The sequence below is a fragment of the Aedes albopictus genome, chromosome 1 (genome assembly GCF_035046485.1).
Source record: "Aedes albopictus strain Foshan chromosome 1, AalbF5, whole genome shotgun sequence".
NCBI lineage: Eukaryota > Metazoa > Arthropoda > Insecta > Diptera > Culicidae > Aedes > Aedes albopictus.
Window position 1 is genome coordinate 275,330,277 of NC_085136.1, and position 11,376 is coordinate 275,341,652.

The following is an 11,376-nucleotide window of genomic DNA, read 5'->3' on the forward strand; positions in this document are numbered from 1 at the left end:
ATCCAAGAAGAATTTTCCTGAAGCAATCTTGTATGAACTTCTCAAAGAGTCGACAAACCATTCGACACAATTGTAACTATTTTCACGCACTTTGACCATTTGTTCCATTTATAACGGAATATGGCCCGCTGAATCCGAATCGGACTTCAGAATTCCTGTAACACGTACAGTTTTTGAGAAAAATAGGGTTTTATTCACAACATTTTTGCATATTTTCATAGTTAAGAAAATATTGTCTTTATAGTTTTAAATTTTCCATCTGCTTCCTCCTCTCCTCTTCTTGGCGTAACGTCCTCACTGGGACAAAGCCTGCTTCTCAGCTTAGTGTTCAATGAGCACTTCCACAGTTTTTAACTGAGAGCTTCCTCTGCCAATGACCATTTTGCATGTGTATATCGTGTGGCAGGCACGAAGATACTCTATGCCCAAGGAAGTCAAGGAAATTTCCTTTACGAAAAGATCCTGGACCGACCGGGAATCGAACCCGTCACCCGTCACCCGTCATGCTGAATACCCGTGCGTTTACCGCCTCGGCTATATGGGCCTCAGCTATATTTTCCATCTGCTTATCATAACCAATATTCATATTCAATACTGATTCAGAATCTGACCAAAAAATTTCTGTAACACGTAAAATTTTGTGAAAATGGGGTTTTATTCTCAAAATTTCATATTTTCAAAGAGAATAAACTATTCTCTTTATAATGTTAATTTTGTATCTGATCATCTCAACCAATATTAAATACAGTATGCGGCAGGAAAAAATGCGAAAGTGTTTTTCAACATCAAACCTCATTTTCGTCCATTTGACATTAACCAATCTATGTTTCAACGTTCCATGATCTATAATAGGCTAGTTTTCTGCAAAGTTAATTAAAAAATTTCCCATTTTGGTCACCAACCTTTACAGGGCGGCGCCTGAAGATGAAGACATCCAGAATTTTCAAACCGCAGAAAATCACACAGGTCGCTAAATTTCGCATCTGATAAAACAAAACATTTGATTTTCTCTACAATATCATCAAATATATGTACTTATTCCATCTGGTATGTGAAACTACATGGCTCTGGATCAGTGTGGTCTGGTTGTTCATCGAATTTGAGCTAATTTTGTTACTGTTACAGTCATTTTGTTTAATGACCATTGGGCGCGCAGTTTATTGATATCCGCTTATTAGGCCTACATTATCACATGTTGAACAACAAATATGTTCATTTTGATTTTTCAGTGCTAGAATAAAGACATTGACTGATACACTGTCAAGAAAAAATAGTCATATATATCCCATATTTAGCGTGTAATAGTGCCTTGAACTTTTCGCATTTTTTCCTGCCGCACCCTGTATTCAATAGATTGTCATATACTGAATCGGAATCTGACATGAGAACATGTATTTTTTTTTAGAAAAATAAGACTCTTTTATATAACTTCATATAATTTCGTATAATTTCATATTTTCATAAAAAAACAACATATTGCCTTTATGCATTTCCTTGACTTCCTTGGGCATAGAGTATCTTCGTGCCTGCCACACGATATACACATGCAAAATGGTCATTGGCAGAGGAAGCTCTCAGTTAATAACTGTGGAAGTGCTCATAGAACACTAAGCTGAGAAGCAGGCTTTGTCCCAGTGAGGACGTTACGCCAAGAAGAGGAGAGAGGATTGTCTTTATAATTTAAAATTTTTCATCTGCTCATCAAATCAATTATTTTTATTCAATAGATTTTGATCCACTGATTCAGAATCTGACTTAAGAATTTCTGCAATATCCTCTCTCCTCTTCTTGGCGTAACGTCCTCACTGGGACAAAGCCTGCTTCTCAGCTTAGTGTTCAATGAGCACTTCCATAGTTTTTAACTGAGAGCTTCCTCTGCCAATGACCATTTTGCATGTGTATATCGTGTGGCAGGCACGAAGATACTCTATGCCCAAGGAAGTCAAGGAAATTTCCTTTACGAAAAGATCCTGGACCGACCGGGAATCGAACCCGTCACCCTCAGCATGGTCATGCTGAATACCCGTGCGTTTACCGCCTCGGCTATATGGGCCCGTAAAATATGTTTCAACGAATCTCAGAATTACAGTAGCTCCATTTTGTAATTCCAGAAGAAATCTTAAGATAATATTTTGAAAGAATTACTGGAGGAATTTCTGAAGGATTCCTGATACGAATTTCTAGCGGAGTCATCGGAGAAAGCTCAGGAGGAATTGTTCTGGAAATTTAAGAATCTGGAAATTGTGTCGGAGGAACTTGTGGAACATTCCTCGAAAAATTGAGAGATGAATTTGTGACAAAAATTCGCGTTCTAGTGGAATTCGAACCCACGACTCCATATTCGCTAGACCGGCGCTTTAACCAACTAAGCCACTGAATAGGTAATGATTCCGCAGAATAGAAAACCAATCTGAACTCGAGCACACTCCATGAACACTATTTTTTCACAAACCTTCTCTCTTTCGGCTTTGAATCCCACCAGAACGCGAATTTTCTTCACAAATTCATCTCTCAATTTGTCAATTAGCAATATTTTATACCTCATAACTATAAGTTTTTCTGTATCTTTGAAAAAAAAAAAATTATAAAAAAAATATTTAGTAAATATTTGTCTGGAATCCTCACTGAAATTTTTAAAGGCATCTTCGGAGGAATTCCTGGAGAAGTACATGTATGAGCCTCTGGAGGAGTTTTCGAGGAATTCTGGTAAAAAGTTCAGAAAAAGAATTTGATTTGTGGTAAAAATTTATGGAAGATTTTCCGAAGGTTTTTTTTTTCGTTTCTTCTGGTGAGGTTTAACTTCTAAACACTTTTTTAAACGAATTTCTGGAAGAGCTTTCACAAATTTTTGAAAGAACCTCTAATTTTTAGAAAAAAAATCCTCGAAGCGGATTTTGGTGTAATATTTGGAAGGTTTTTCGGAAGAATTTAGGAAAGAATGCTAGAAACATCCTCTGCAGGAATTTCTTTTGCCTTCTCATTAAAGTAATTCGAAATTCTCATATACAAAGACATCTAAAAAAGAAAAAAAAATCCAGAAGGAATTTTTGAAAAAAATCTTAGTGGAGTTTCAAAAAGGGGGTCCTTTGAGAGACGAATCGTCGAAACTTTTGAAAAAATCCAAGAAGAATTTTCCTGAAGTAATCTTGTATGAACTTCTCAAAGAGTCGATAAACCATTCGACACAATTTAAACTATTTTCACGCACTTTGACCATTTGTTCCATTTATAACGGAATATGGCCCACTGATTCCGAATCTGACTTCAGAATTCCTATAACACGTACAGTTTTTGAGAAAAAAAAATAGGGTTTTATTCACAACATTTTTGCATCTTTTCATAGTAAATAAAATATTGTCTTTATAATTTTAAATTTGGCTTCGTGGTCGTGCGGCTTAGGTCACCAAGCCTTTAGTCGCATCGTACCAAGGAGTGCGGGTTCGATTCACGCCGCAGATGTCAGGAAAAGTTTTCGGCTGTGCCATTGGTCGTTGCATGCTAGTCAGTTGTCTAGTGTCGTGCTTCCTTCAAAGAGCAAATAGCTCACTGGAAGCATTAAACGTGTCTGTGTCTTTTTAAATTTTCCATCTGCTTATCATAACCAATATTCATATTCAATACTGATTCAGAATCTGACTAAAAAATTTCTGTAACAAGTAAAAGTTTGTAGAAATGGGGTTTTATTCTCAAAATTTAGTATTTTCATAGAGAATAAATTATTCTCTTTATAATTTTAATTTTTTATCTGATCATCTCAACCAATATTAAATATTCAATAGATTGTTATATACTGAATCGGAATCTGACATAATAACATGTAATTTTTTTTGAGAAATCAAAACTCTATTATATTATTTCATATAATTTCGTATAATTTCATATTTTCATAAAAAAACAACATATTTTCTTTATTATTTTAAATTTTTCATCTGCTCATCAAAACAAATATTTTTATTCAATAGATTTTGATCCACTGATTCAGAATCTGACTTAAGAATTTCTGTATTATGCTCATGCTCATTTTAACCAGAATTTATGTTTAATAGATTTTCATATACTGATTCGGAATCTGGCTTAAGAATTTCTGTAGCACGTAAATTTTTTGAGAAAAATTGAGTTTTATTCATAAAATTTCATATTTTCATAGACTATAGAATATTGACTTTATATTTTTTAATCTGTTTATCATATCCAAGATTCATATTAAAAAGATTTTGATCCATTGATTCGGAATCCGACCTGAGAATTTATGTAACACGAAATTTTTTTGAGAAAAATAGGGGTTTATTCAATTTTATATTTTCATAGAAAATAAACTAATGCATTTAGTTATATTTTTTTCTACTCTTCTTATCAATATTTTTCCTCAAAAGATTTTCATCCACCCATTCGGGAAGAATTATATTCACAACTTCACATACACTGCAAATCTTGATTGCTGTTATTCAGCAAATTTTGCTGATTTTTTTGTGCTGATTGCATTCACCAATACGACTTTACTGAGTATCAGCAACAAATTTTCAACTTGCTGCACCATCCAGCAATTTTGACAGTTGATCAGCAACGTTGTGCTGAAATTCAGCAAAAATTTAGCTGAAATTCAGTAATTTATTTTGCTGATTTTTTTTGTGCTGGAAGCATTTTAAAAAATTTGATGTGTATGATCATTAAAATAAAATATTGACTTTATTATTTAAAATGATGAGCAGTAGCATGGAAACTAACAAAATAGTATTTGATCGGCTGATTCAGATTCATTGCTCAGAAATTCTGCACAACGTACAGTTTCTAAGAAAAATATTGTTCCACATTTATATGAAAAAAAAAAAATATAAAAAAAATATTTAAAAAATGATATTTTGTTAATAAAATTCAACTTAAAAGAAACTGTATGTTTTACAGCAATTCGAAGGAATTAGTGGATAAATTAAATACATTCTGTAACAATCAAGAAAGAAGATGTCCATAAATGACGTATGGGTTTATGGAGGGAAAATATAAAGAACGAAGGTTTGGTAGCTCTGCCTAGGCATTGGTCAGAAATATGTTAATTTATTTACATAAAATTTCAATTGCATTCAGACAGACACATATTCGATGACACATACATATGGATAATACGATCTACACAAGAACATTTACGAAATTTTATGCGTTATAGAAATTCTTGCGTCAGATTACGAATCAGTGGATCAAAATCCATTAAATATGAACGTTGGTTATGATGAGCAGAAAAAATATATAAAGACAATATTTTATTTTATATGAAAATATGAAGTTTTGTTAATAAAACCCCATTTCTCTCAAAAATTTTACGTGTTACAGGAATTGAAAGTGTGATTCTGAATCAGTGTTTCATAATCTATTGAATATAAATTATTGGTCAAGATGAGTACCGTCGTGCGGGGCTTCTTTATACACTTATTAATGGTTTTTCAACTTTATGACATTATAACTCCCAGAGTAGTGAATGTATTTCCACAATTTTTACACATAATAATTGTGAGTATGTATGTAGGATGCATGCAAAATTTGAACTAAATCCATCAATAAACAAAAAAGTTGCCCATACACCAATCGGAGGCATCTCATATAGAACCAAAGGGGGGCTACTTTGGACATTTATAATTAAAACAAAGCTGCAGTTAAAATTCCGGGTTTATTTAAAATACTACTTTGTACCAGTACTGTTGTATACTATATCATACATGATTTCAATAAACATATGCGTTTTTAGGTGGTTCTGTGCTACCTTTGGTATTATGAGCAGCGCGATATTTTAATATAGAATTAAAGGCTGTCTGGGGGCCATCAATCTTTTATTTAGGTTAAACGGTCATTTATAATGTGTATCGATACAAATATTCGATTGTATATGCTACGTCGATACTTTTTGCACGAATTGGGCAACCCTCTGAAATTTATGAACTGTAGAAACAATGCTTACAGAGCAAATGTTCTGATACGTTATGTATATTTTTATGATTCATTCGATGTTTTTTCGCCTCCTGACAAGCAATAAAGGGTTTGTTTGAAAAACAATTTCAACCAAATGAAGGGGAAAATATTGCGTCATAATAGTCCCAAAGACATCAAACAGATTTGAACCATATTTCAAATTCAAAAAATCCATATTCAAAAGTGTCCAAAGTAGCCCCGTGTTTCAAAAGTAGCCCCGCACGACGGTAGATAAAAAACTTTAAAATAAAATGACAATATTTCATCTTCCATGAAAATGTAAAATTTTGTGAATAAAGCTTTATTCCTTTCAAAAATTTTACGTGTTACAAGAATTCTGAATAAGACTCTGAATCAGTGGATCATAATCTATTAAATATAAAATGTTAGTTAAGATGAGTAGAAAAAACTTCAAAATAAAAAAAGACGGTATTGTATTTTCCATGAAATATGAAATTTTGTAAATAAAAATAGGGTTTTATCTCAAAATCTGTACGTGTTATAGCAATTCTGAAGTCAGATCCGGAATCAACGGGCCAAAATCCATGGGAAATAGAACAAGTGGTTAAAGTGCGTGATCCACTGTCGACCAGTAATTAGAGTTATCTTACAAAAAAAAAAAAAAAAAAAAAAAATCGGGGAAATTTATGGAGGGTTTCATGAGGAATTTCCAGGTGAAATTTCTGAAATAATACATGGAAGAATTCTGAAAGCATTTCAAATGAGTCTTTAGATATATATTCGGTGAAGATTCTGGAGGATTTTAAAAAACGCTCGATAAAATATCTTTCGTCTTTCTTTTAATTCTCTTCTGTCACACCCATAAGCTTTTGTAATTAACTTCTTTGAACATTTTAAAAATTCCAGAATTTAATTCTGATAGGCACATGTTGCAACATTACGAAAAACAAAACAAATGGATTTATGACATAAAAAGAGAAAAATCAATATTTGGATACTTCTTCGAGGACTCCAGAATGTTTCTGAAACTTCAAGAGTACAGGACTTCAATTGGCTTATACATAAAACTGTCAGAACTTCCAACAAATTGTATAGATCACTTTCGTCAGGAACCTCAAATATATTATACCAACTACACTAAAGACTGCCCAAGTGAAACTTTTGAATCGAAGAATTGTGCTTAGACAAAAAAAATATCAGAAAATCTAACGAAGCTCACCTTTTTTCATTTTTTTTTCAATCGGCTTTGCATAAGAATGTTGGGAAATTTGCTCAAGAAATCCTAAGCATCCTGATGATAATTGCTGCAGAAATCTAAATTCTCCGAGGATCTTTTCAAATAGAGTACAATGTTTTCGAAAGGATTTACTATTCAGCTGTTACATTCTTCCAAGAACTCTCTAGAATTTCGATAGATATTTTGCAAAACAAGAAAAAAATCGCTGGCATATCTCCGAAGATTGTTTTTCCTTTTTGCCTTTCTCGTACACCAAGGTGTCCCGAAAGGCTATATGTTCACTCCAAAAATGAAATCTTGATAGAACCCCCGGAGGGCCAAGTCTTATATACCAATCGACTCAACTCGACGAGATGAGATGATGTCTGTGTGTGTGTATGTGTGTGTGTATGTATGTATGTGTGTGTGTGCGTGTGTATGTGTGTATGTGTACAAAAATGTCACCTCACTTTTGGATAGTAAATATCATCCGATTTCAACGCTTTATGTTTCAATCGACGCGGAATATTGTCCCATTGTTTCCTATTGAAAATGGTTTGAATCGGTCCAGCCGTTCCGGAGTTATGGCCATTTAGGTGTTCCGGACCGGTACCCCAGGAAAGGGCCAGATATGAAATTGCAACAAACCCATGCGTGCGACCCATCAAACCACGGCATTTTCGATTATCTGATGAACGGTAAGCAGGAAAATAGTCGTAGACTATATCTGAACCGGTAGTGTTCCGGAACTGGTTCCGGGTGTCCCGCCGGAAGTGGCCAAATATAAAAGTGAAACAAACCCATGTATGCGACATGGGCCGGAAGTGGCCAAATATAAAAGTGAAACAAACCCATGTATGCGACACATATAATCACCGTTTTTTCTGTAACCTGATGAGTGGTAAACAGGAAAATAGTCTCTGACCATATCTGATCTGGTAGTGTTCCGGAACCGGTTCCGGGTACCCCGCCGGAAGTGGCCAAATATAAAAGTTAGCCAAACACATGCATGCGACACATCAAATCGCAGCTTTTTCTATAACCTGATGAACGGTAAATAGGAAAATAGTCATGCACTATATCTGAACCGGTAGTGTTACGGAACCGGTTTCGGATCATATCTGAACCAGTAGCATCTCGAAACCAGTTCCTGATGTCCCGCCGGAAGTGGCCTGATTCATACATGCGACACATCAAACCGTAGTCTTTTCGAAAACTTGTACGATCAGCAAAAAAATAAGCAAAGCCCACATTAGAAACTACTGATAGTGTTCCGGAATCGGTTCGAGGTGTCTCGCTGAAAGTGGCCGAATGCAAAAAAAAAACAAAAATTCGTGACACATCAAATGACATTTAAAGTATCCTGATGAACGGTTACAAAGAAAAAATATCTCAGATCATGCTTGGGAGAACTAGTAGTGTCCCGGAATCGGTTCCCGGTGTCCCTCCGGATGAGGTCAAATGTAAAAGGGAACCAAACTCCATGCATGCGCTTCATCAAATCGCAGTTTTTTCGATAAGCTGATGAACGGTTATTAAGAAAATTAGCTGAGATTACGTAAGAGACCACCGCTAGTGTTCCACAACCAGGTTTCAGGTGTCCCGCCGGAATTGGTCAAATGTAAAAATGAACCATGTAAATTTTCCGGAACCGGTTAAGAGTGTCCCACTGGAAATGGACATATATAAAAGTGAATCAAACCCATGCTTGCGGTACATCAAATCGCTTTTTTGTCAGTAACCTGATGCATGGATAATAAGAAAATAGGCACAGTCCACAGACGTTACTACCCGTAGTGTTTTTAGTTCCGGGTAACCTGATTAACAGTTTTCATAAACTCAGACCACATTTAAATATATCGGTAATGTTCCGGAATCATTTCCGGGGGTCTCGAAAGCAATACAAAATAGACTGAGACTACATAAGAGGCTACCGGTGGTGTTGCAGAAGCAGCGTTGGGTGCTTCAGCGGAATTACGAAAGTGAACTAAATCAATGCAAGTGATGGATATGTGGAAGAGAACCAAAAACCTAAAAAAAACTAAAGCGATCTCGTTAAATCACACAATTTTTGATTCCTGAGACGTAAATTTACAGTAAGATGGGTCAATGTTGTATGGAAAAATTAAAATTTAAGCGCATCAGCCCCGAACATTCTTTTAAATCTTTATTTGCGTCTAAAATTACTACGCAAAATTTTGATGCGACTGGAGGGCGAGCACTGTAATGTTGTTTATATTTGAATGTGATATAGCATTGGCAATTCAAATTACTATATTAAAAATTTTACATGGATCTTGTAACCAATGATAATAAAATATAGCATGAAGTGTGCAGATTAAACTTTGTCAAAGTGATCTGAGAAAAAGTTAAATCCTGGCTAGTAATTGTCATCTTGGTATAAATCAGCCTTCAGTGAAGGTGGTCAAGCAGTCAACTAAAAGGTCTTATACTTTCGGCTCTGCCCATACGTTGAACATAACGTTGGAATAAGTGCCCCAATTCGATGATGACCTTGAATTTCTAAATAAAGTATTTTCATGATTCAGAAATTCGTAGATGGTACAGCCCCAGATCGCCGTTATGAGCATTTCCTCCGTCTCGTCCGTTATTGCGGCGCTTATAATGAATCCACATTGGGCGGCGGCCATATGGCCGCTAGGAGATTCCCGCGATACAAACGCAATGTCAAAATCGAACAGATACTGTCACCCACCCAGCAGCATCGCAGCAGCCTTCAGGCCGTTTACATCAAAACAAAAGTTAGCACAATGGCATCTCAAGTGGCCAGAAATCGTAATAATATTTATCGCGACATTGTTTCACTATACGCATACGCATCACCTCGTCGGCTTTGTATATCGCCGCAGCCTCATGTGGATTTGATATAAGCGCCGCATGCAGAATTTCTGACCATCAGGTTGTAAGGAGAGGCTTTCAGCCCTTACCTGCTGTTACCCGGCAGGGCGGCCTAAAGCAGGGTACCTCCACTAAAGTAAGGATTTCGGACGGAATTAAATGTGTAAAATAAATAATAAATAAATTTTGCAATAAAAACTTATATTCTATCAAACCTCTATTTTGCCCCGTTCTCCCCAAGGCGCTTTGGCTTCGGTCGACTCGTTGGGGCCCTTGCTGCAGTGGTGGTGGTGGTCGTCGTTGGCTCCCGCACGGTCTATGCGGAGCACCTTCCTTCTTCTTCTTTCTTCTTCTGCTTCTTCTTCTTGGGCACTATCAGGCTACCGAAGCAGCCGTCCTTAACTATTAGCTAGGGGGAAGAGCGGGCTCCTTTGTCGGATCCCCCCTAGCGACGGTGGTGTATAAACACCGGACCGGTCTACTCCGCGTAGTGGTCCCGATAGTTACCACAGTAACTATCGTAGGCAGTACGCCCCTTTGCACTAACCTACCTTCGTTCTCCTTGGCTTTTAGCTACGGCCGTGAGACTGGCTCATTCGGCTGAACGGCCGTAGCGAGAACGGTGGGTATTCGAACCTTTGACTAAACCACCGGGAGGCGATTTGTTCCTTGGCACTTAGCACTCCCAAAATGGTGGCGGTTCGTACCCTTTTCGCACTGCACTATCACAGCACTCTAATGTTCCCGAACCGCGGGCCGGCACTTTCCCCCGTGGGGACTATTAACGCGCACTCCCGACGTGGCTGGGAACTGCCATCCAGCAGAAAATAAAACGACACGGGGATTTGATTGCACTTCTCCCGGACCAATTGATGCGGGAATCAAATTGTGTCCGTCGCGCTTCGCGGTTCGTAACTTTTTTTCGATCAAAACAAAAAACACCACACACCGCACTCGATTGTTTCTGCTGCTTGTTGCTGCTGATGTGTGCCTTGGAGTGGGGAGATTGGGGGTCAAATGCCTCACCGATACAATATACATGCGAATTTATATCCCTAATTTTAACTAAATAAATAAAAATTAATAAAAATAATCAAATTAAATGGCACAAAACACAGTGGTGTATGTGGGTAAAATGCACGCAACAACAAAAGTACACAAAATTGTAACCACAGGTTACAATCTCGCCCACACCGAGGAGAAAAAAATTGGGAACAATTTTTTTTTTAACTAGCCCTAACACCTAACACCGATAACAATGATTACATATAACGAATTAAAAGGAAATAAATTAACATGAAAATATGAATAAAATAAATAAAAAAGTGTAAATAAAAAATCTGCCTAACCTAACCAATCAAAGACATTTTCCACAGATTAAA